This window comes from Delphinapterus leucas, chromosome 10 (genome assembly GCF_059928025.1).
Source record: "Delphinapterus leucas isolate spDelLeu-1000000601 "Yukka" chromosome 10, BTC_Dleu_Yukka2, whole genome shotgun sequence".
Taxonomy (NCBI): Eukaryota; Metazoa; Chordata; class Mammalia; order Artiodactyla; family Monodontidae; genus Delphinapterus; species Delphinapterus leucas.
The window spans coordinates 78,450,110-78,475,184 of record NC_143138.1 but is presented as its reverse complement, the minus strand read 5'-3'; the positions used below and the strand labels follow the sequence as shown (position 1 = coordinate 78,475,184).

The following is a 25,075-nucleotide window of genomic DNA, read 5'->3' as shown; positions in this document are numbered from 1 at the left end:
AACTCATGTCCCCTGCATCGTCAGGCGGACTCCCAACCACTGCGCCATTAGGGATTCCCATGGCTCCCTGTTTCATAGCTGCCTTTGTGTTTAACCTAACATGGAAGCTGTTTTGTTTTGTGTTTCTGCATTCCCTGCTACTGGTTTCTCCTGTTTAAAAATCATTCCAAAATTATACCTCCATAGATGGGAGGGTTAAAGGGGGGACAAGTAAGGGGAGGTGGAGAGTGGAAAAAGAAGGAACTGCTGAGGAGAAAAAGGAGCAAAACCAATAAGGCTAATTAATGTTGCCTCTTCCCTATGGCAGATGGAAACTGACTCACAGAAAAAATGATGTGAATTATTTGTTTCAGTTGAGTTTTTTCCTTCCTTAGAATAAAATAGAGTGACTTCATGTCAGAGCAAGATGGCATAGATGAGTTTCTCCCTGCTCCTTCCCACTCCACAAAAATATAAACCCTGGAAACCACACAAGAGACAACCAAGGAGAATGCTGAAAGGGTGTAAGAGGAAGGTGAGAAGGTCTCCTCAGGACTTAAGGAATAAAATAGTGGCAGGGTGTCCCCCAACAGGGGCAGATGGCCTGGACCCATCATATCCCAATCCCTGACCTAACAAGAGAAGGCAGCCCAGGTAGGGTCATTCTTCTCCCAGATGGAAAAGGAGTCATGCTTGCAACATCAGGCATAAACCAAGCAGACCAAAAAAATACCACAAAGGCTCTGAAAATTAAACTGCTGTTGAAACCACAGCCCACAAAGTAGGCCAAGATCTATAAGTGAAATCTAAACAGGCGACTGCCTGTTAAAATGGAAGATTTAGATAGGACCTGGAGTCTCCTAACATAATAGGCAAAATGTCCACAATACAACTTGAAATCATGTCACACCAAGAACCAAGAAAATCACAACTTGAATGACAGAAGACAGCCAACGGATGGCAACATCCACAGATGTAAATCAGATGTTGGAATTATCTGACCAGAATTCTAGAGCAGTCATCATAAAAACGATTCAGCAATCAATTATAAAGTCTCTTGAAACAAATGGAAAAATAGAAAGTTTCAGCAAGGAAATAAAATTAATTATCTTAAAAATAACGAATGGAAATTATAGAACTCAAAAATACAGCATCACCAATGAATCACTCAGTGGATGGGATCAAGAGTAGAGTGGAGATGACAGAGGATAAAAGTGGTGATCTTGAGGACACAGTAGAATTCACCCAATCTGCATAAGAGAGAAAATAGACTGAAAAAATAAGGCAAAGTGTATAAGGATCTCTCTGTATTATTATTATTTTTTTTACGAATATATGTGTTCTGTATTAGGATGCTCACAAGAATGACACATTAGCACTGTCCTTCTGATGTGATAGAGAATACATACATCTGACCCACATCATGGCAGGAAATAGGCAAGAGGTAAGGGCTCTCAGAGCTGGTACCAAGTGTCTACTGAAGAAATCTCCATTCACCAAAGCAAGGATGTTCCCTTGAATTCCATCATCTTTGCTGTAGCTTCAAGTTCTCCACGACTGGCCCAGAATCCTCCATTCCAGAACCTCTTGCCACACCTTCAAGACCTAGGTCAACTGTCCCATGTCTCACTCACCAAGGCGCCTCTGGAATTTTGCAGTGTATCTCTTTGGTATGTTGCTGCCCTGCCACCCTCAGAGGCGTAGGTGGGAGTTGGGGGGAAATATATTACCAAAAGCAAACAGCAGGGGTACATCAGAAACTGACTCTTGGGACATATACCCAACAACCTCACAGAAACATGCTTCCTCCCCAAATGATACATAATGTCCTAGAGAGCAAAGGAAACCCCTTGATTATTCAAACACGATCCTGTATGCTGGGCACAAGGGATACAAAGTGGACAGTGTTTACTTCCATCATGCCCTGCACAGTAGGAAGGTGGCACCTGAAAGCTGGAACCAAATCTCTACCTTGGCTCTTCCCTGCCTTTGAATGGTGTCACCCACCCTGCTTCCACCTGTTCTGGGCATGCATTTTCCAAAAGGGAGGATAAGATGGCAGAGAGAGAGTGGAAGTGGAGATTACAGGAGAGGCTGGGAAGGAGATGACAACCTAAAAACAAGACAAAAACAATACAAAAATACAAAAACCAAATTGAGCACTAAAATATTTTATAACAATAGAAGGTAGCTGGAAATACTATATGCTAACAGACAAACGATACATAACCCCTGGGGTAGCAGTCAGCAGCAGGGAGTGTGGCAGAGGCCACCTGTTTAGACTAAGAGCCTTTCAATGGACTGTTGGATGGATTGGATCTGCTGCTTCAGTTGTGAGCCTTCTTTGATGGTGACAGAACAGGCGATGACAGGCCTGGAGGCCCCACAGGCTCGCCCCGGGGCCTGCTTGGAGCGCACAAACACGTAGGGCACATTCTTGTCCTCACACAGCAGTGGGAGGTGCAGGATGATCTCCAGGGGCTCGGCGTCTGCAGCCATCACAGTGAACTCAGAGATGCCTCTGTTGAGGGTTTCTGTGGCCTCATTGGCTCCTTTTCGGAGCTGCTTGTAGTTACATGACTGCTGAACGAGGTCCAATAGTTTCTTGGTGAGGTGGGCATCTGCAGGAGGGTAGGCCTTCGGATTTACATCAGCCTCAGTCATTCCTGAGCACTGAGCAGTTCGCCCGCAGCGGTGCCGTCTAACCCTGGGTTTGGAGGCTGCAGATTATACATGTGTGCGGTGCCGCGGTGCCGCAGTGGCACCGCGGTTCTAAGTGGTGACCCATTGGTGATGGCCCAGTGGGAACACTCACCATTGAGTCCGCCTCGGCGGTGTCCTGCCTGATGCCGCAAGGACCTCTGTATTATTTCTTACAGTTACATGTGAACCTACAATTACATCAAGAAAAACTTTGTTAAGAAAGGAAATAGCTTTTCAGTATCACATTAATAATTGAAATTTTTACTACTGCATTTAACTGTCGCCTGTAACATGTACAAAACAACATCTTTTATGAGAAACAAGCAATCAGCACAGGCCAACTGGCCCAGAGCAGAACATACTGCACTCAGTTAACAAGAACTCTGCTTACAGGCAAGTTATCATTTCAATAGATATTGAAAAATAAATTTCAGAGCTTAGAAAGTCGACTTTTCTCATTTAACAATTCTGCAGAGGGGCAGCTCCAGAGTTTCTATAGAGCTGGGCCTTCTTAGAGGCAGCCCTTTGTTCATTTTATAAATTGGGGAGAGCTAAACTGCTAAAAGACTACAACATCAGAATATGACTCCTTTTCTTCCATCTTGACCCCAAAACAATGCAGGGCAGAAATTCTTGGTTAGGATGCCTCTTCTGTAGTCCTAAACCTTCCCTCCAGTGGTACCCAAAGGTCTAGCCGCAGTCTCCAACCAAGCTTTTGTCAGAAATAAAGTTGACATTTTGATCTTTATTTATACTTGCCCTGGGTCTATTGCTCAAGTATTTCTAAACTCAGGTAAAGAAGAAGGGGGCTTGAGGTCAGCCATGTGATTGGAAAGGGGAATGGCCATGGCCATTGGCAACATTGCTATAGGCTGTCTCTGCACAGCAAACACTTGGAAAAAGTGGCGTATGGAAATGGGATAGAATAAATGCAGCCTGCAGAACAACTCTTGATGCTTCTGCCGTTGATCTCAATTTTGTGTAGCATTATCCTTTTCAGTTTCATTAATGATAAATAAAAATGGAATGATATTTCCAATCAAATTTAAGTTGGAGGAAGGCATATTCCATATAGAGTGAATAACGTTTAAATATGCAGAATCAATTGCATAGATTTCTAGGTGGAATTTAACGGTGGCAATAGTATCAATATGGGGCAGAGGCAAAGAGTAATAGAAGCACCAGGGCCTGGTGGCTGGGATGTAGCGTGTGGACCATGAAGCACCTTGTGTGCTGTGCAAAGGAACATGATCCTTATCTTGGAGTTGCCAGGGAACTGATGTTGTATTTATTTTCCACCTCTTGAGATGAAGAAAAGAGAATTTAACTTTGTACCTCTCCTCAAGGTTTAGAGATTTGCCTCCTAACTACACACTAGATTTACGATAATGCTCACATTCATACCATGCCTCTCAGGGAGCTAGAACATTGGTTTTTAAATTCCAGTGGGTTTAGGAATTAGCTGAGTTCTCCATTAACTGTGCTGACCCCTAGACCCTACCCTCAAAGAGCCTGGTTGAGTTGCTCTTGAGTGAGCTCTGGCAAGCTGGGTTGATTCTGAGGGCCCAGATCTTTGGATTACACTTTGAGGACTGTAAATGATTACAATTTAAACAAAACTCCCCCTACTCCTGTCCTGTGAACAAAAGGTCTGAATGTACTTTCAGATGGAATTAGCAACGTTGCTTCCAGTCTCCACTAGAGGGTAGTATATCAGAATTCTGAGTTTTGAACAAAACTTGTTTAAATTGTGCGATTTTTTGTTGTTGTTGTTTTGGGATTTTTTTGTTTGTTTTTTTGAGAATCAGAGGGTTTAAAACTTTTTTTTAATGTGGATTTTTTCCCACCTGGAAATGTTGAAAGAAAAAGCATTCTTTGGAAAACTTATTCCCCCTTTGTTTTTTTCTAGTTTAATCAAATGACTTGCTCAGATTAAAATATTTCCTCAGTTGCTAACACACTGTCGTTCTGGGTGATGCAATTATAGGATGTTAGTGATAATACCTCCTCTGTTTTACAAATGAGAGACATGAGCCCCAGGAATAAACTAGCTCAAGGCCTCTACGGTTAGTAGTGGAGTTGAGGATAGACCCCAGGTGGCCTGACCATCAATTCAACATCATTTTCCATAAACCATCTTACAAAAAATTTAGATAATTTTGGGAGTGCTGGGATGGAGAAAGGAATACTGCATTATCACATTTTAGTTCCTTTAGCTACAGTTCTAATGAGAGTCAGAACCTGAAATATTCATTTGAAACAGACTTGAGAGCTGTATGAAGTAACCATGCTTAATGACTTTATAAATCTGGTGTCTCATCTGTAGATGAAGCTCCCCACTTCTCTTTTTCTCTTTTTCTGCTGGATTATACCAGTTCTGAGTTAAAACTCTTTGATTTCTGTCTTTTGATCTTGTGCGCATGGCTTTATTGTTGTTTCTAAATGGTGGAAACATAGCTTCCAAGTAAGGACAAAATGAATTAGGATTTAAAAGAACAATAGCAAGTGAGCATTGTCAAATAAGGGAAAAATGGGTATAAATGTTCCAGTAGGTCAGCCAGTTTATATTTTAAGTCATCTTGCCTTTGATAAAGAAATCTGTGCAAAAGGTTGCACTTTCTCTCTCTTTTTTTTTTTCTTTCTTTTCTGACATGAGGCATTTGCTTCCCTGAATGCCTTAGTGTCTGGTGAAGCCACGTGTTTTTTTTTTTTTTGGCATGTTCTGACCCCCAAGAGCTGCTAAAATAAAAAATGACCTTTTCTTAGAAGGATGTTGACCACTTTCAATCTAGGTGCTAGTATTTGGCCAGCCCAACAATGGTATTATGGTATTAGCCCCATGAGGAAGTAGCAATAGTGTTACTTCTTTGTTGTGATGGAAGTGATTTCCTGAGATGGAAGATTTAAGAATTTAATTGGGGTATAAGAAGGAGTCACTAGGCAGTAACCTAACATTTTCCCCTTTTCAATGGGAAACCACTGGTCATTTCATGCCCTTTAAAATGGTATCTCCTGAGCATCCCACTTATATAAAACCCTAAATTTCCAAGGTGTAAACCAGCCTTACTATTATAATAAAAACTAATTTTGCCAAGCTCCTGGTAAGTGTCAAGCAATAGGCTAAGAGGTTAATCCATCAGATCTTATTTATCCCTCATAACCTTATGAGGTAGTTGCTATTATTATCACCATTTTACAGATGATGAAACTGAGACTGACATGGGCTAAGGAATTAATATAAAAAAACTAGAAGTAGATGAGTTGTTACTTAAATCCAGGCAGGCAAAGTACAAGTGCCTGCACTTCACCACTCTGTTATCCCATGCTTAATTTACATACAGCCCCTAGGATGGCAACACAGAGAGAAATGTATCCCATGGTGCAGAACCATTTAAAATTGAAACATGATGTGTATCTGTCTTCTCTTTAAGGTTAACATGTTCTTAGCAGGGGGAAAAAAGGTTAATTATTGGCCACACCTCAGCCAGTAAGAATAGCCTGCAAAAGCTGAGATAGGGTTAATGTCTAGGATAAAATTCAAGCCAGACCTGATTTTCATGCTCTATTTACTGTAGCAGACCAGAATCCTTCCTTCAGAATCTCTGAAAACAGAAAGAATAAATAGCAAATATATTAAAAGGACCAGAACCTAGAATTGCAGTGCATATTTACATTAGAGACAGGTGTTATTTCAGATATAGCTTAAATTACATTTCTGGGACATCAATTGGGTATGTGCCTCAATTCACAAGAGTTTAAAGCTCCATCTTTACAAGATTATCCAGAGTGCTCACTGAGACGTGCAAGAGGGAAAAGAAAAGCACTGGAAGGAAAGAGAAACACTGAAATTCCTACTCCAAGGATTGGCCTGGGTATATACTGGATGGTCCATGTACCACAGGTGGTGTCTGAGATGATGCAAGATGGTACATGAATACATTTTTATAGAGAAATGTTAATAATTGCATAATAATTAAATGAGTTTTGGGGGGGAAACCTAGCATCTAAAAATCAGTGGTTTTTATGGATAGTTCTTAGGACAAGTCTGGGTTTTAAGGAGTGAGCAAACAAATTTGATTTGAACAAAAGTATTAAGTGAATAATATTCATAGAGATAGACAGATATAGGAAGAATTTTGAAGGTGTTATACAAGAGGGATTGAAGTTTGGGAAACTTTAGTGTGGCAGAATCAGTATATGATAAAGCCTCTAGATACGTGGGTCCAATTTCTTGTTCTGAAATGGACCAACCATATGACTGTGGGTAAACCATTTCACACCTCTAATCCAGAGTAGCTTTGACTAAAAAATGAGAGGTCTAGACCAGATCAGGGAGGCCCTTCCAGGGACCAGGGACCCATAGAAGACCTTGGCATTACCACAAAGGATCTGAGAACTCATGTACTCAGTAAGCAGTGACTCGGGACTCAGTCAGTACATCCTAATGGTAAACATATGACTGATTTACAAAAGCATATAGATGCTGTCATGATTAGTTATGAATTTAATTAACTTGAATTAACTTAAGTGAAAACTCTACTGAATGCATAGGTACTTGAACTTAATGTACATTCTCCAAAAAACAGATAGTAAAAGTACAATTGATACTTTTGATATCGTCACACATCCATGCAGATTTTCCCTATTAATACAGTTTAAACTTCCATACTGTGGAAAAATTACAACTGTGCACAACACAGAAAGGTGGCCCAAGAGATGGCGAATGGAAGCTAATTAGTTCCCCTGTTACATGATAGTGCTGAGGGGAAAATACCCTCATTTGATCTTTTATCTGACCTAGAATATCTGCACACAGAAGAGACACACTCATCCTAACGACCTTACGTACCCAGGCCGAATTTCAAAAAAGTAAATTTGTAAATAACTGTTTTGGATGGAAATTACCTTAATGATAACAATGGTAATAATGATTGAATTGCACACATTTATTTAGTATATAATATGTGTGTGTGTATATATCAGATGCTGTGTTCAGTATTTTATGCATGTCTAATCTTTCAGTGTATGAATACCCTTAATTTGTAGTTGATGAAACTGTAAGTCAGGGAGGTTGAGGTTTGTGCCCAAGACCATAAATCCATAAGGTGCCAATACCAGGATTCAAATCCAGAGCTCTTCGGTTCCAAATGTCTACCATACTACCCTGTTTTCTGAGATAATGAAAGTGGAGAATTCTAAACAGACATAGCCATAGGAGAAAGAGCTGTAAGTATAAGTTCAGCAGAATTTTCTTTGAAGGAAGATAAAGGCTCTGAAGTTAAAAGAAGAGATGATTCACTCATATAAGACCCATTGGGGGTCACTGTTAGGATTCGGCCAGGACTGACAGTGAGTATTAAATTTTCACAGCTAAGGTCCCATTACTGTATCTCCTGCCAATTATTGAAAAGGCTTTCTCAAAAGTTAGGCTACTGAATAATGACAGGATTCTGATGGCTGTCCCCATACTTATAGAACTGTTCAGACATATTTTTTGCAGCATCAGTTGGCATCATCCAACAACCTGGTAATTTGAGGGACTAGACTGATGTAGAAAGCTTATTGCTGATTGCCTGAATCAAACATCGTAATCATCATATATCCGTAGTTGTTCTCCTATGTCAAGGAAACGCCTAGGAGACAAGCCCAATGGGAAAGCAGTTAAATAATATTCCGGTACACGATCACTTGTAGAATGGCTTGGGACATTGTTTGCACTCCAGCTACGCTGAATGGAAAAGAAGGGAAACTCATTCACCTTTCATTCAAAATACATTTGATAAGTTCCTATCATGTAGAGGTTACTAATTACTAAAGAATACCAGTAAATGATACAGGAATCAGAGTCAGAGAAGTCCCAATCTTTATCCCTCACCGATCATCAAGACTGATTTTCTAACTAAAAGTGCATGATTTCCTCCGCCCACTGTTGTCTATATAGAACAGTGATTTATGATACCATAGTTATGAGAACACTGGACAAAGAGCCAGGGAGAAGTGATCAAGTCCCAGTTTTCCTGCCTACCAGCTAAAGGACCTTGGATAAATCGGGAAACTCTCTGGGATTCAGAATATATGGAGATAAGAATATTTCAAGTCAAAGAAAGATCTAAAGCAATGATCCTTTCCCCCATCTTATAAAGACTATTTACTCTCCTCCAAATCTACATGAGAGAATCCCAGGGTTCAGAGAAGCTCATGAAATAACATCACTCCAAGATGTATGCAATCAAGCTATTTTCTGGTGTCTGGTGTCTCAGGTGGGCGGGAAGCAAAAGCAAGTTTTACTTTTTCCTATGCAACTCCTGGAGTAGCCGCTTGGTGGTGCCAGATGGCCTGTGTTTGTTTATTTGCAGACCAAAAACTTCCAGAAACATTGTTTTTTCTGTACGTATAAGGCTACCAGGGAGTTCTCTCCTCTTTGCTGTTTATACATGTCTTCAGTCAGGGTTTAACCCATAAAAAGGTATTGAAGGGGAGATCTGGAAATCTTAAGAGCGTAGTAAACTGAGGAGAAAATAAATAAAGGAGAAATGAAACTAAGGAGAAAGATAGAGGAAGGAAACAAATGTAATACTCAGCAAAGTGTCACAAATGTCAGATTCAGAAACAAATTCAAGTAATTGCCTTTAACCATAAGTTAAAGAGGTGGTATGGTCGCTCGCAGGTGCAACTGTCTCATCTATAAAATGAAGATAATGATACCTTATCTTCCTAGAGGGAAGGCTGGCTTCCAGCTCCAAGACCGCAGGCTCTGTTAAAGGGACTGATCAAATTGAGACCGTGTTTACGTATCAGGAGCCTCTCTCCCCTCATGGTAGGAGGAGTCTAAGCAGAATGGGTTTATCTGGCCAAGATGGCAGTTACACGTTCAAGTTTGGAGAGTCTTCATAAACCCCCTGTGCACTGCTGCCCCTGTCACCTGAGCCACCTCATCTCCCCGGTGACCTAAGACAACAGCCTCCTATATGGCCTCCCCTCTCCCTCCCTTCCTCTCTATAACCTATTCTGCATCCAACTGCCTGAGTCAATTCAGTCATGCACTCTCCTCCTTCAAACCCTTCGATGGCCACCCGTCACATTTAGAATAAAATCCAAACTCCTTCCTGTGGATGCCAAGGTCCTACATGATCTGGTGTCAGGCAGTGCTGGTTGACTATCCAATACTGTATCAATGTTCTCTTCTTTCTTGTGAGCAGAAATCTGATGCTGTGAGTGACAGCATGAGCTCAGTCATAAACTCTCAACTCCCTGGATTCATGGGAGTTAGGAGTAGCCAGACAACCCATTTCTAGCTAAGGAAGTATGAGGGGAAGACTTCTGGTGAGGTCCTTCTGGGAAAGCTTTTGTTCCCCATCATTTCCGAAAAGGACAAATTCAGCATGCATGGCTCTTTTACCCTCCACCTATCTTCTTCCTGCCTTGATTAGGAATGGAATACCCATAGGGAGAGTGACTATTTCATGACCATGAGGATAAAGCCTACATGCTCAATATAGAGAAGCAAAAGATAAAGATCTTGAGGCCCTGATAGCACAGAATGTGATACCACCTTGGACCCCATACCTCTAGATTTTTTCTAATGTGATAAAAATACACCTGTATTCAGTTAAGTGACTGTTGTCTGGCTTTTGTTTCAAGTTGCCAAAAACAATTTTATGTAATATTCTCTCTCTGATTTTGTCTTTTACGTTTTTCCCTTACTCATCCCACTTGGTACAGGTGTGCTGTGCTATGCATCCCAGATCTTCCCCTTCAAACAGAAAGGTCTGCTTTCCTACCTTTTAGGAAGATTAAGTGACAGTATTCACCTCTTAGACTTAGAGGATGGCCTTGTTTGAAGAGAGGCGTCTTTCCGAAAGTATCACACTCTTTCTGAGGCAGCCCACATGCAATGTCTAAGAGGCTTAGGGATAGAAATCCCAGCCCCATCCTTTTTCCAAAGGGGACAACCATGAAGGACTATTCCAAATTCAGAGTTATTGTGGGGTTGGATGAGGCCTTTGTTGAGACTGTGTCATAGCCCAACTACTCTCTCTTTCCAACTTTGCTTCTTCCCTTCCCTTCCAAAAATATCGATCCCCAAAGTATTCCCTAATAAACCTCCTGCGTGGTGGTGTTTTTTTTCTTTTTGCAACCTATATATTTTATTAATCCTCCTGCATGTTAATCACCATCTATGAGGCTTCTCAGGGAGCCCAACTTTCAAGGACCCATGTCCCTGCCAGGCTCAATCAGTAAAACCTTCCTGTGTTCTCGTGGAGCCTCTTCCCTTTGCCTGAGGAGTGTGGAGCCCAGGTTTGAGAGGTGGGAACATAAGATCTCTGAGTCACTGCATGCAGTACAGCAGCCGAGGGAGTGCTTGATCTACAGCAGTTTTTGAGTCATCGAGAAATACATTCTTATGTGTTAAACCACTGAGATTTGGGAGTTGTTACCAAAGCCTAAAACTAGCCTAGCCTGTTACAGGGTTTTGACTACACAAATGCAACCAAAACTTTCCGGCACTTATTCTGAAATGCCTTTTGCTCGTCAAGATAAAAATAATGTGATTGGTCTCTTTTCAGCCACCTATAGACTCCCCCTTACACCTTGAGTTAAAAATCGCAGGACAGAGGTCAGGAGGCATTTTGTAAGAGATGAGAATCATTTTAAAATTTGAAATAGGCCCTTTTCCTCAAGCTCAAGGCATAACACCAGTTCTGACCTCCTCCAGATCAGTCTTTCTAAATTTTCACGGTATTGTTCTAGTCTTAGGTTCTGCCGTTTACCACCTTCCTTTTGGGTTTGGCTGAGCCATGAATTATCCTGAAACTTGGCAGTACACTGTATAAGGAGTTGAGTTCTTTCATCTAGACAGCCAAGGCCATGCTCACAGCTGTTCACTGCTTGTCCCTTTATTAGGAAGAATATTTTGCTTAAAGGATCTCTAAAGTGGCAGAAGCTTGACACACAACTTCCATTAAACAAGAAGTCTACAGAAAGGAGCCATGCTCTGCTCAGCACTTTGCAAGAAACTATTGGGTATGGTCTCGCATAGAGGCATATAGGATATCCTTCTACTACTGTTCTGATGGCTGCCTTAACTACTACCATCAGCTGCCACTTATTGACAATCGACAATGTGCCTGGCTCTGTGCTAACCCCTCTAGAGATGTTGCTTAATTTGGTTCTCCCTACAGCAGTGTATGGTACAAATTCTTATTCCTGTCTTACCACCAAGGAAACTGAGACTCAGAAAAGGCAAACTTTCGTAAAATTCTACAGCTGCATAGCATTAAAGCCAGGATTCAAATCTGGTTTTGCCGACTTAAGAGCCCATGCATTTAACCACAGACCTCTGCCGACTTCCATGTGGGGAAAGAGGAGAGTCACAAATGCAGGGCTGGAATATTCCTTCCCTCAGTCCGTCTGTTTATCTCCTGGCTGCTTTGTACTTTGCTTAGGATCCTAGAAGGTCTGACACAGGAGATACTTTTTCAGCTTGGAAGCGTTCATTTTCAATAAAAAAGAGTAGTTTGATAGCCCTTACTTCAGGGAAGGGAAAGGCATTTTAAAGCTAGTACAAGTGAGTTTTCCCCTTGAATTCAGTGTTAAATCGTTCTTGCAAGGACTCCCTGAAAGTTATTTTCCCCCCACCAGCCAGATTTTGGCTGACAGATTACATCTTTGCCTGAGAAGTTGCTGCCAGGCTAAACTCCCTCACACGTGCTCCTTTGTGCCAATGGCGTGTTGTCAGGGATGAGGATGCAACCAGCAAGCACGGCCAGAGAGGCTAAGATAGAGTCATACAGACCATCTGCATGGCTCTCCAGCTTCCTGGGCTGCTTTGAGATCCTCCCAAGGGCATCCTTTACACTGGGGTATTATCCACCAAGCACTGAAGAAGAATCTCCCCTTTCTGTAAGACACTCTCTGTCAGGGACTGGTGTTTATCTGTATCCTTCTTAAATTGCCAGTGACACTGCAGAGAAGACAGAGACCTGTAAGACTGAACTTGGGTGGCGTCAAGTGGATGGTGACATCTGCTACATTATACAGCTAGCAGTTCGGCTCTTGCAGCTGACAGCAAAATGTCTTCACACATTGCAGGGGTGATTCTGTTCCCTGCTCTCCTTTCCTGGGAGGTTGCCCTTCAGCATCTGGGTCTGAGAATGCCCGTCGGTCCGACATAGCCCGCAAGGAGGAACGTGTTCTCAGTGGTCCAGAGGAGACGCCCAGGGCCTGGCTGCTCACCACACTGCCTTCCCCGGCAGCATCCCTTGCATGGCTGAAGGGGAGCAGGATTAGACCAGTGTTTCCTAAAATATATTTGATTCTTTCTCATAACAATTGTTGATTCACAGTGAGTATAAACATATTGAATAGCTACTCAATCCTAGGGCTCCTTTTTCTTCTCTCTCTAGGTGAAATCTCTTTTAATCTCTTTCCATTCTCTTTCAAGGTGAAATCATCCAGTCCCGTGGATCGAAAGTCCTGACTTCCCAAATTATATATCATTTAACCTTCTCCTTGGAACACTAAACTTATCTACCCTAGTGTCTGCTTGACAGCGCCACTTGCAGTTATCACAGGCTTTCAAACTAAAGATATTTAGTTCCAAATTCTTCACTTCTTCCCCTTCAATTTGATTTGTGCATCTTCCAGTCTTTCCCATACTCCTCTCAATCAAATTAGAAGCCAAGTGGATCGATCAGAGTCCAGTTGGGAGAGAAACCACAACAGTGAATTGAACAGAGACTTGTTCAAATACAAAGATATATTTGTATTTGATATATAGGTATAGAGTTGTTAACCAGATAATGTGAATATGGCTGGTGAGGGCCTACTGTATAGCACGGGGGAAAAAAAAGGTACAGTCTGTTTGCAGGACATATATTAAGTTAACGTTAAAAATGCGTTCCAATATACATTCGATGCAGACAAATACCGTTTGATTCCACTTCTACGAGGTACCTAGAATAGTCAAATTCGTAGAGTCATAAAGTACATTGGTAGATGCCAGGGGCCTGCGGGGGGAGGGGGAGTTAGTGATTAATGGGGACAGAGTTTCAGTTCAGGAAGGTGAAAAAGCAGGAGATGGATGATGGTGAGAGTCGCACAACAATGTGAGTGTACTTAGTGCCACTGAATGTACAGTTAAATAGGGTTAAAATAGTATGTTTTATATTATGTGACTTCTACGACAATAAAAAACATTAAAAAAACAATTAGAGGTGAAGGTCAGACACCCAAGGAAGCAGCGCCAGTTGGCACTGGTGTCTCTGAAAGGAGGGCCATGAGGCTGGTTCTGTGAGTGTCGGAAAACTGCCACCTGGGTTAGCCTCTGCCATGGGCAGGAAGAGCTTCTGCTGGGGTCAAGAAGTCAGAGGCTGGAGTGATTTTTATGGGAGCAGAAAGCCTACAGGAAGGACCTGGGCCCTTCTCTTTCCTCCTGCTTTTCAGTCTCTCTGTCACATTTGCTATTGGCAGAGGTTGACAGGGAGCAGCTGGGAAAGCAGAAAGGTGGTTTGTTGCGTTCCAGCCCCAGAACCACACGGCGGAGTGTAGAAGGGAGCCTTCAAGCTGAGAGACAGTAACCTAATAATCAACCTATCCATTATTAGCCACTTGATAATTCAGTTATCCTTGGTTCTTTCTTCCTGTTTAACTACAGCAGCAAATCCACCAGGAAGTCCTGATACTACTGTCTCCAAAAGAGTCCTTAATTTTGTTGACTTGTTTCCTTCTTCCCTGACATAAACTTGATCTAAAGCTCCATAACCTCTAACCTGGACTCTGGCAATATCTGTCTAACTGGATTTCTAAATTTCACTCTTGCTCTCCTCCAAATTACATATTCATTCAATAAAGGTTTATTGGGAACCTGTTATGCACCAGGAACCAACCCAGTCACTTTGATTACAACAGTGAAGAAAACAGATGAAGCCCTGTCCTTGTAGAGCTTTCATTTTAGTCACTCATGTCGACCCAGAGCGGCAAGGTGGCTCGATTAAAATTGACTTTACACTGTGTAGCTTCAGAGGCTTTTCTATTTCAAATACTATAGAACAAAAGACAAACTCTGTGAAGTTATAAGTCTGGTATGATCTGATGACTTCCCACCTCTTCAAACTCCGTGCTGTCCCTCTTCTTCTGTATGCTCTGAACACAGTGGCCAAGTTTCAGTTTCCTGGACATGCCAGAATTTTAAGTAATTCTCTTCCTTGTTAGACATATGTCTCCCCAACTAGACTGAAAGTTACATGAGAGCAGGATCAGTGTCTATAGGCTAGCAAATAGTGCAGTGCCAGCTATTCTATATTTGTAGAATGAATCAATCAATTAAAAGCTCCAAGAAGTCAGTTTAATATTGTATAACCCAGCAATATCCAAACTTATTTGGCCACAGAATCATTCTTAACGTATTATCTCTCAACCCTCCTGAAGAACTCATGATTTGTTAATACACATTGGGGAACACAAGCTTTCAGCCGGATCCTCTCTGGCCCCTTGCTTAACTCCAGTAAAAACACCTTTCAACACAGAGTACTTAGAATCAAGTTTTACTCTCTCAAAATGCAAAGAGAAAAGGATTTATGGGTCCTTTTTATGAGACCCCGGGAGGCATCCCAGGTTGGAGACAAAGCTATGGTCATTGAGTTCTAAAAAGATTGGATTCCAATGCCAACTCTCATCTGTAAAGTGAAGATTACAATTCTGACATTTCAGGAGAGTTGGAAAGGTATAATGAAATAAAACACACAAAGCACCTGGTATAATATGTGGCACAGAGTAGGTTCTCAATAAATATTAATTCCCACACTTTCACCTATTCCCTTTTGTCCATCTATTGAGACATAAATAGCTAACAGTCTGCAGGGAATAATGGAGAAATAGCAAAACCTTGGTACAGATTTTATTAACTACTAGTGGACAGGATTATCAACTAATGCATTTTTATAATTTTTCATCTGTATAATTTGCTCAGCTCTCCAGTAAATGTAAGACGTGGTCCTGCCCTTGAGAATTTAAAAATAATTGGGGAAAAACAACTAACTGAAAAGAAATAACTAGAGAGATAAAAGATGCCAATAAGAAATAAGAGTTATAAGAAAGGAGGCATAAGGTTTGACATATCTGAGGTTCTTTCATAAAGGCATGGATTTGCGATTCCTCTTAGGGAGCCTCCTATACTGAGCAGTTTCACAAACACTTTTGGATGGACTTGGGGAAATCCACCCCAAATAAAAGGAAATTCTGATTTAACAATGTGTCCTTCCAAGATCAGGGCACATATTAAGGAGTCTGTCCTCAAAAATCCCCAACTAAAGAAAGATCCAAACTACTTTCTAAAACCTGACTTCTCAGCAGAGTACTTCATTACAGACCCTGGTGAAATCATTGGGTAATGATTACCCAATCATTAGTTAAGTCCATGTCACCTGTAACCTGCCTTCGTTAATCAAGGTCGTTTTACTTGTTGCTACAAAAGCCTTGCTTGTCCTCCAAGGGGCACGTAGCCTAAACTGTAAGACGTTCACCTGAGTTGTTTTCCAGGAACTTGGACTCAGCTGTGTCTAGTTCTAGCTGAGCCTGTTACGCCAAGATAGGCCCACTGACCCTCCAACTGGGCATGTGCCAGTGTCCGCTCGGTGACCTTTTGACGTCAGAGGACGGAAAACTCCACCCTCAGATCGTGCTAAGCACCTCCAATTGCCCGTGCAGAGCCCTGTAGCCTAGTTACGCCTGCGCAGAAGGAAGATTCCTGCACCTTTTTCCAATCACCTTTCCCCACGCCCCCGCACGCCTCTGCCCGCCCTGCTGCTTTGTTCCTCATCCCATAAATACCCCACCCCAGGCCACTATCCTCCTCCAGCCTTTTGCCTTCCAGGCGGGCGGGAGGTGGGTTTGAGATGTGTTCTTCTGTTTTCTTTCTTGGCTTTCTACTGAACCTCCTTTTTGCTGTAAACCTCGGGGTCTGGGCTTCTTGGGTTTGCTGAGTGACGGGCAAAACGAAGCCGATTCAGTAACACTGGAAAGTTCAAATGGCAGGCTAATTTTTCTTCTTCACCAAAATTGAAAATCCCTTGAACTTTGAAAAGTCTGTGTTCTCTACTAAGGCGGATAGAAACTGAAGAGAACAAAATGACAGCAGGACTAACCTGTGCGGAGGGTTGTCTGGAAGGGATTCCACAGAATACTATTTCTGCAAAAGGCTATCACCGTGGGTCACCTTAGAAAAAGACATGAAGTGAAGGAAGGCACTGTGGTCCCTGTCCCACAAGTCTAGTTTGTGAAAGTAAATGAAATTCGTTTGGGGAAGAGGCTGAAGGGTGGCCACAAGAGTTTGTTGCATACTGAGTGTGAGGTATCAGTGAAGCATCCAGGAAGACATTAAGTATGAAGTTAGATGACCAGAAGTGCTGTTTGCCTACAGTTAGGATAAAATTAAATCCAGTTTTTGAAATGGGTTCTGCTGAACCTTGTAATTTATCGAGGGGACACGGGGGAAAGAGAAAGGGCAAATCAGTTGGCCTGCACCCCTCTGTCAGCCCAAGCAGCTCCAGTCTGTCTTCTTACTGTCTTAATTCTGTGTCCGAAAAATGTGTTCACTGCTTTCAAAAGACGAAGTTACAATACTAGGTGACTTGAGGATTCTCCAGATTCTAAGTGTGGATCTACAGAGCTGGGAGAGTTTCCAGTGCAAAACAGACCCTGCCTAAAGTTCCCCTAAAGGTGGTTACCTTCTGGGATTATGGCTTTTCTTCTGTGAGGTGATTTTCCACATTGCATTCCTTCAGTTTCCTATGACCTACTGACTTGATTACAGCTTTCAGTATTAGAAAGGCAGAATTTTTTCTATTAAAAACAGTCTAATGAAGAGAATCTTACATGGGATTTCTCAAATATAAACAAAGTCCTAGTTTAATGAATTGGCTAATGATTCATCTTTAACATTAAATTTTTGGTAGGAATGTGTGTTGGGCATACAAACGCTTGAGAATCCACAAAACAGTATATTGGTGAGAGATAAAACAGCCATCAGATATTTAAGAAAATCCAAAGGAAGGATATACAGGAAGATGGAAAGAAAGAAACAAGGGTTAAAATACAAAAGAGGGAGGGGGAAAAAAGGGAATGCAAAAATAAAAACAGCTTCTAGAAAATCAAGATAAATGTCTTTTTTTAAAAAAACCTAAGTGGTTTTACCTTCCTCCATCCTTTCTTCAGCTATTCTCCTGTTGCTCAGTCTTCTGAACAGCTGGTTAAAAGGGCAGGAATGGTGATTGTGAAAATGACTAAAAAGGAAAGGAAAAGAGAATGGAAAATAAGATTGTAGAAACCCAGACCAAGCAAATCTACTTTACTTGCTGCAAACGTGATTTAGAGCAACCTTGCCAAGCTCTGATCCTGAGATACAGAGAAAAGAGGGAATTCGAAGGAGAGAACTTGGATAAAACGATTTTTATCGACAATCTATTTCACTTAGAATGAAATTTCTCTTAGGGCCTGATCAGTCCTAATTTCCATGAGGATTTAGCTTTTGGCTAAATGACTTGCTCCTGGAGGAAAGCAATCGCTAAAAATAGCCTTTTCATTATTCTTAGCACCAAACCTTAGTTAGGAGGTGCAGCTGAGTTAAATAAAAGTACTTAACTAATGCTGACCAGAGATATAAAAGGAAATAACGACTTTCATTAGTGAAATAGGTACAACTGAAATCTCTATTTTAATTACTCAAATGGTTTCCACAACGATGTTTGACTGTTTTTTCTCTTAGTAAAAACAATGTCCTGTTAGGGAAAAAATGTTAGCTAACATGAGTTCTGTGGCGTTTTCTAAGCCCCATTTAATTGGAAAAGCTGAATGAATCCAAGAAATATCAAAAAAACAAAATACCCATCAAGCACAGGATTTTAGGCAGCACCGAGCAAAACCAGCACCATCTACGTCTTGTGGAGCTTCCAGTCTATAGAGAAAGATGGTTATTAGGTCAATCATTACCTAATTATTTGATTAAAATTGTGTTGAATGCTACAGTGGAAGAAGGTGATGTAGCTGAACCCGTTAGCAAGGGAGAAGTAGCACCAAAAGGGTCTGAGAGGATGACAGAGACCTGTAAGATTATGAGAAGCTGTCCCTAGCTGTGTCTTGTTTTAAGCTGAGCCCCAAATTACTCAGAAGTTTCCGTGGTAAGCCCTGGATTGTACATTAAAATTGTCAGTGTCTTGAACTTGTGACACAGCTGATTCTGGGGTACAAGGACTTATCCATTCTAAAATTTCTCCCATTGTTTACCTTTTCCTGACCTTTCAAATATAAAATGCTATGTAGATTTCCAGACCAGATGTGTATTTTCGAATGATAGCTGAGTTTAGGTTTTTTAAAAATTCCGTTACTGAAGGAAGAAAGTAAACCTTAGAGAATGCAGGACAATAATCATTATCAAATTATGGTCTGTGAATGTAACACGGTGCTGTTACCAAGTCCAAGCTCCTACTTCTCGCCACAGGACTGGCCAGTGAGTCGAGAGACAAGGGGCAAGGAATACCAACTTCATTCAGAAAGCCAGCAAACTGAGAAGACGTCGGACTAAAGTCCTAGAGAACCACCTTTACTAGGAGTAGAATTTGGGGTTCTTTTACACTAAGGGAAAAGGGGAAGCAGGAGGGTTCAAGATTAAAGGGTAAAGGCGGATTGCAGTCTTGGGGCCACCTGGGCTTCAAGGGAAGCTTAACACTTCTTTGTTCTTCTCGCATAGGCTAGATCACAAGGCTTCTGTAAAACTTCAAGTTGTTAACTGTTATTTTCACTTTACGATTCTTGACTCTGCTTATTTGCAAGGTTTCTGGGCTGCAAACTTCTCTATAACAAGTAATAGCTACAACTAATTCGGAACTACGGGATGGAAACTTTGTTAAGGGAACTTAATGAGCTCTTTGGGCACAAGCAACATTTCTCTAATGTTTAGCTCTTGACATGCAGGGCTAAAGTAATAGAATGCATACCCTAAGGAATGAGGGAGGCAGTTAAAACATGGCGTTAGTTCTCTTCTTCCTCTGTTGCAGTGTTACCAAAGAACTTTTTTTTTAAGGTAAAACCTTTGGGGGAAATAGTAGGCTAAATAAAGGTAAATAGTTCCTTATCGAAGACTTCCTGAACCTTTACTATTCTGTCTAATCCATGTTTCTTACTAAGCTACTATATACCAATCTCAGACTGAGCCCAGGGGTATAGAATGACTGTGAAAGACCTAGTCCCTGACCTCATGTAGCAAGGTAGATTGTGATCCTCCAGGAGGGAAATAGCCTTTGCAGGACTTCCCAAGATTACTTGAGTGCAGAATATTTTTTCTTCATCAGAGCATCTCAGAGGACATTATCTGAGAAATGCTTGCTAGTCCTATCTAGAAGAATCAGTACTAGGCATCCCCCAAACACGTAGATTGAGTTTTATGGAAACATTAAAAAAAATGCCAGACAAGACTTTGTTTCTTGGAGGCAAACCAGATGACATGCAGTAGGATGCCCTTTTTAACTAATGAAGAAGTAGCATCATTAGAAGACCATATGTGCCCCAGAGTGAGAAATAATAACTTCTATGTTGGATTTGATAGCAGCATTAGGGAGTTCTTGGGATAAGCATAGAAACCCACATCTTTCCTCATACCAACTCTGGAGACAAATCAGTTAATGTTTCCCAAGTAATTTAAACCCCATGCCAGTTTTGCAATAATTAGGTCCTGGCGTGGTGTCTGTTGGATGCAATTTTAATTCAGAGAAGGGTATTACTCTAGATGTGAAGCTAATTTAAGACAACCATCTCTGTCCTCTAAAAGCAAACATATGTGGAAGTTGATGACTCAGAGTGTGTGTGTGTGTGTTTGTGTGTGTGTGTGTGTGTGTAAAAGTAATGAAACACTTATCTTCTGGCCATCTCGAACCCAGAATCTTCTCTGAAGGGCTCTTCCCAGAGAACAAACACCAAATTGGCATTGCCCAAATAAATGAAGAAAATGGGCATCTTGCTGGGGTAGAGCAGCGGAAAGAGCTGCTTAGTTTTCATATTATTTTAGGTCTGTTAAAGTTCATCATGCTTGATGGTGAGTATTTGAATAGAAATTTCTTTTGTTTCTAAACTACTGAAGATAGTAATTAGACAGATTTACTGATATTAGAATTAAGAGACCAGATGATGACTTGTCTTTCAATTCTAGCATCTCAGTTTTCCTTTCTGATCTGTTTTTTCAAGAATTTTACTGCTTGTCGATCCTCACGATTCACACTACACTGAGTTATGGGTATTGTTTTGTGATTTTATTTAGGATACAAAAGATGGTTTATTTCAGAAATCCATGTCATGAAGATGTCTCAGTACATAAAAGGGGCTTAAGAATGCTTATTCAATTGTTAAATCCTGTTAGTGACAAATGTTGCCTATGAGTCATTTTCCCTTTGGTGACAATGCCATAAGTCGTCAAGTCAAAGATTAACTCCACCTGCTCTGGTTCCTGATTTCAAATATACTTTTAAGAGAATTAGTATTTTCAAACAATGTGACAGGAGAAACCAGACCAGAACACATGAAAATTAATACTGAGTTGAACACTTAAATACATGTCAGGCTGGTACATGCAATTGAATAAAAACACAGTGAGATGTGTGGAGCCTTCATCCTCCCGACCTCATTCATCACCCAATTAATTCTGCACTTTTATTAACAAAAACCTTGGTTACAAGGATAAGAAGAATACAAAAACTAAATGGCATTCTTTTACCAAAAAACATTGCACATTGCCCATCAGACCTGGTACCTGATACTGGAAAATCAGTAACTAAACTTCCTCCTTCTCCCTGAGAGTCTCGTGCTTCTTTTTATGCACGCGTGTCATTCTGTCTTCATTCTGTTCTCTTCTGCAGAATGGTTTTCTCTACTTCTCTGTTGCAACTGGAGCAAGACGATAGCCATAAACCCAGTCCCAGCCACAGCCCTAGGTGTTACTCCTGATTCCTGTTCTCAAAGCTAATTTTAATTGGGGTAATCTGATTGGCCCAGCTCAGATCAGGTGCCTACTTTTAGTGGCATGATCTATGACCAGGATCAGTGCTCCTCACACAAGGAGAGGCATGGTATGCAAAGTGATTGGCATGTCCCTTACACTTTGCATTCCTTTTTGAATCTAAATGGATTTCTATGTAGCATTCAAAGTTTTAGCTCCAACAATGCAAACTTTAAATGATTCAAATAAATCATATAAAACCTAAATATTGTAATTTTTCTGTTGGGATGAATTGATAAAATACTCATTGAAGAAATCTTACCATAGATTTTTATCTTAAACTGGTCATTAAATTTTAGGGCACATAAGAATCCCCCATAATTTTGTTAAAAAGGAGGATTCCTCTGCCCTACCTTGGGAAGTCTAAGTAAGTCTGGGGAGAAATTAAGATTTGGACATGCTCTTACTAGGTGATTCAGTTGTAAATGGGCCGCAGTTTGAAAAAACATGCATCTAGAGTAAAGAAAAGAAGAGAATAGGGGCTAAGAATTTCAGAGAAGGATCTTCAGTGGAAGGAAGAACAGAAGAAAAGCAGTCATATATTTCTGGGGAATCCTTTCCTTGTTAAAAACTCTCTCAACCACCAGGAGAACCATCATACCCTTATTCCTGAACCAAGCTTACCCAGTGGATTTTCACCACTGTATTTAACATGCTCCTGGGGCTTGTGGTCAGACTCGTCCAGTTATTCCCATGAAACGATGTGCAACATCTCATCTCAGGGGAGTTTCTAACTGAGCTAGATAGCACATTATGTACTCCTGCCAGGCTGGATAGCCAGAGCTATTGCTCATACAAGCTGTTGATACAAAGGCAGCTTTGCGATCAGACAGAGCTCAGTTCTCCTTAGAGATCCACTGAATGAAAATGATACAGCTTCTCTTTTCAAGCATCTGTTAAGGGAAGAGCATACACGCTCCACAAAGGGGCTACAGACAGGAGCTGGCACTCAGAAGTGTGCTGATCGGTTCATTGTTGTGCAAGAGTCAACTTTAACAATGACAGGAACTTAACAGTGACTCCAAAATTCCAGAGGCACACCCAGCCCCCCACCGTGAGTGAAGAGGAACACACCACACTGAGGGCGGTTCTGTGTCTTTCATTTTAGGCACTAGGTGGTACGTGAAAAGGTAGAGACTTCTTTCTGGAATGTCTGTTCAGAAAGGCTCTAATTTCATTGATTTTAGGGTTCATTTGTCTATTCACATACATTATGGTAAACATATCAAGGCACAGTTTTCACTAAGCGGTGCTGGGGACTGTGCTCCGTGCTAGGGATACACCTGGATGCAGAACTGACACAGCCCCTGTCTGTGAGGAAGGAAGGTGAGGAAGACGATGTGAAGACAAGAGTCACAGGTATAATAGAAAATAACAAGTGGGGTAAATGCTACGGGACAGTATTGTGCGAGGCTAGCAAATGGAGCAGTGACGCTGGGAAAGAGCAGTAGAGTAATGGTCAGAGTAACCAGCTGAAGAATAGCCGGAAGGAAGAGTGTTTGCAGAGGTCTTGGGATGAAGGGCGTGGAGGAGATATCTAAGTAATTCAAGAAGTTGATGAAGACTCCTAACAGAGAGCAAGGTGTCGTTTTGGGTTGAGTCATGTCCCCCCAAAAGATATGCTGAAGTCCTAACCACTTGTACCTCAAAATGTGCCCTTACTTGGAAGTAGGGTGATTGCAGATGTAACTGGCTACGGTGAGGTCAGACTGGAATAGGGTTGTTGGTTAATCCAATGTGATTGGTGTCATTATCAGACAAGGAAACAGACACAGAAAATGACCACGTGAAGACGGAGGTAGAGATTGGAGTTGTGCTGTAGTGAGGCAAGGGACACCTGGATGCCCCAGAAGGTGGAAAAGCAAGAAAGGATGCTCCCCTACAGGCTTCAGAGGGAACACGGCCCTGTCAACACTTTGATTGCAGACTTGTAGCCTCCAGAACCGTGAGAATAAATTTACGTAGCTGTAAGCCTTCCAATTTGTGGTAGTTTGTTATGGCAGCCCCAGAAAAGGAGCATGTGAATTAAGACTGGTGTTTAACCACTTGGAGCACAGATGACGCCAGACCACACAGGGCCTAGGAGATCTTGTTAAAGGTCTTTCTCCTAAGAGCAAGGGGGAGTTAAATTAATGTTTTGAAGCAGTGAGGCAATAATGACTGGGTACTGTGTGAGGACCAGTGTGCTTTTTTGCTCACCTGAATGTTTCTTCAGTAGAGGAATTGAAAAGATGTGAGACTTAGTTAGCCAACGTTGCAAATCACTGACCTTTCAAAACAGCCACCCAAATAGATCTGGTTTTTTTTCCCCCAACTACCCCAGATTACAGGGATCAAGTTTTCTGTACTCACTAATACAGAACACTGGAACCGATGTTTCCAAATGGTGTTCCATGGAACACGAGTTCTGAGAAACACGTTTTAGAAAATGTTCCATAGTCCAAGAAGAGTTAAACACTAAGTTTCTTAGTGTTTCCTCTTGCTTGCAGAGTCATAATCTGTATTAACATGAAGTCTCTGGGAAGTGCTACAGTAAAGAAAGAGTTGAACCCCAAATGTGTTTGATCATGAAATGCCCTTGGGTCAAACCAAAACCAGAAATAGGTAAGACTGCCTGTTAACATCCTAACGAATTCACTTTGGGACATGCAGACAGGTTTTTTAAAAATACTTTCATGCTCTCAACCCACTTTGGGAACCAGGGAATTCTACCCAGTCCTGAGATGAAAGCTTCCTCTACTCTTACTGTCTTCCCTGAGTATGTGGCGTGCTGAGGGGATAGCTGCTTAGGATCTGTGAAGCTCAAATCTCCTTTCCCCTTCTCTTCTCCCATCTGAATCTCATTTGAGGGATCTGCCCTCAAGCAATTCTACAAGCAGAGTATGGGCAAAAATAAGTCGAACAAAAGGAATTGTAATGCTTTTTCAAAAGACGGGTTCAAATGCGATTTGAAATGGGTAGCCCCAAACTTCAAAATGTTGGCCATCATAACCAAGACCAACAATGCTGGAAAGGATTCCAGGAGTCATTTGGTTAAATATTGCTCTTTTTGCTCATAAATAAATTAAGGCATAGATAGCCAGAGACAGCACCAAAGCCACACAGCTGATCAGATAGACAGCTGGAAGGAGATCAGAGCTGTCTGCTCCCAGCCCCCCTTCTCTTGAAATATGTTTTCTGGGGCTTTTTAAAAAACTTAAGCTCCTGACAGGCTTTGATCCTGACATTAATAGCTAATGTAAAGAAGATCCCCAAAAAGGCAATCTAATTAATTCAAGTCTCAATAGCACATACCTTCTCTGTGAGTGATGCTAATCAATGCAATAAACCAATTCAATAACACATGGAAGA

General features: G+C 41.4%; 1 pseudogene; it reads right to left on the bottom strand.

Annotated features, from left to right (window-relative positions):
* Positions 1-1,055: 1,055 nt before the first annotated feature.
* On the bottom strand, positions 1,056-2,687 carry LOC111174225 (NHP2-like protein 1 pseudogene; annotated as a pseudogene).
* Positions 2,688-25,075: the final 22,388 nt, after the last annotated feature.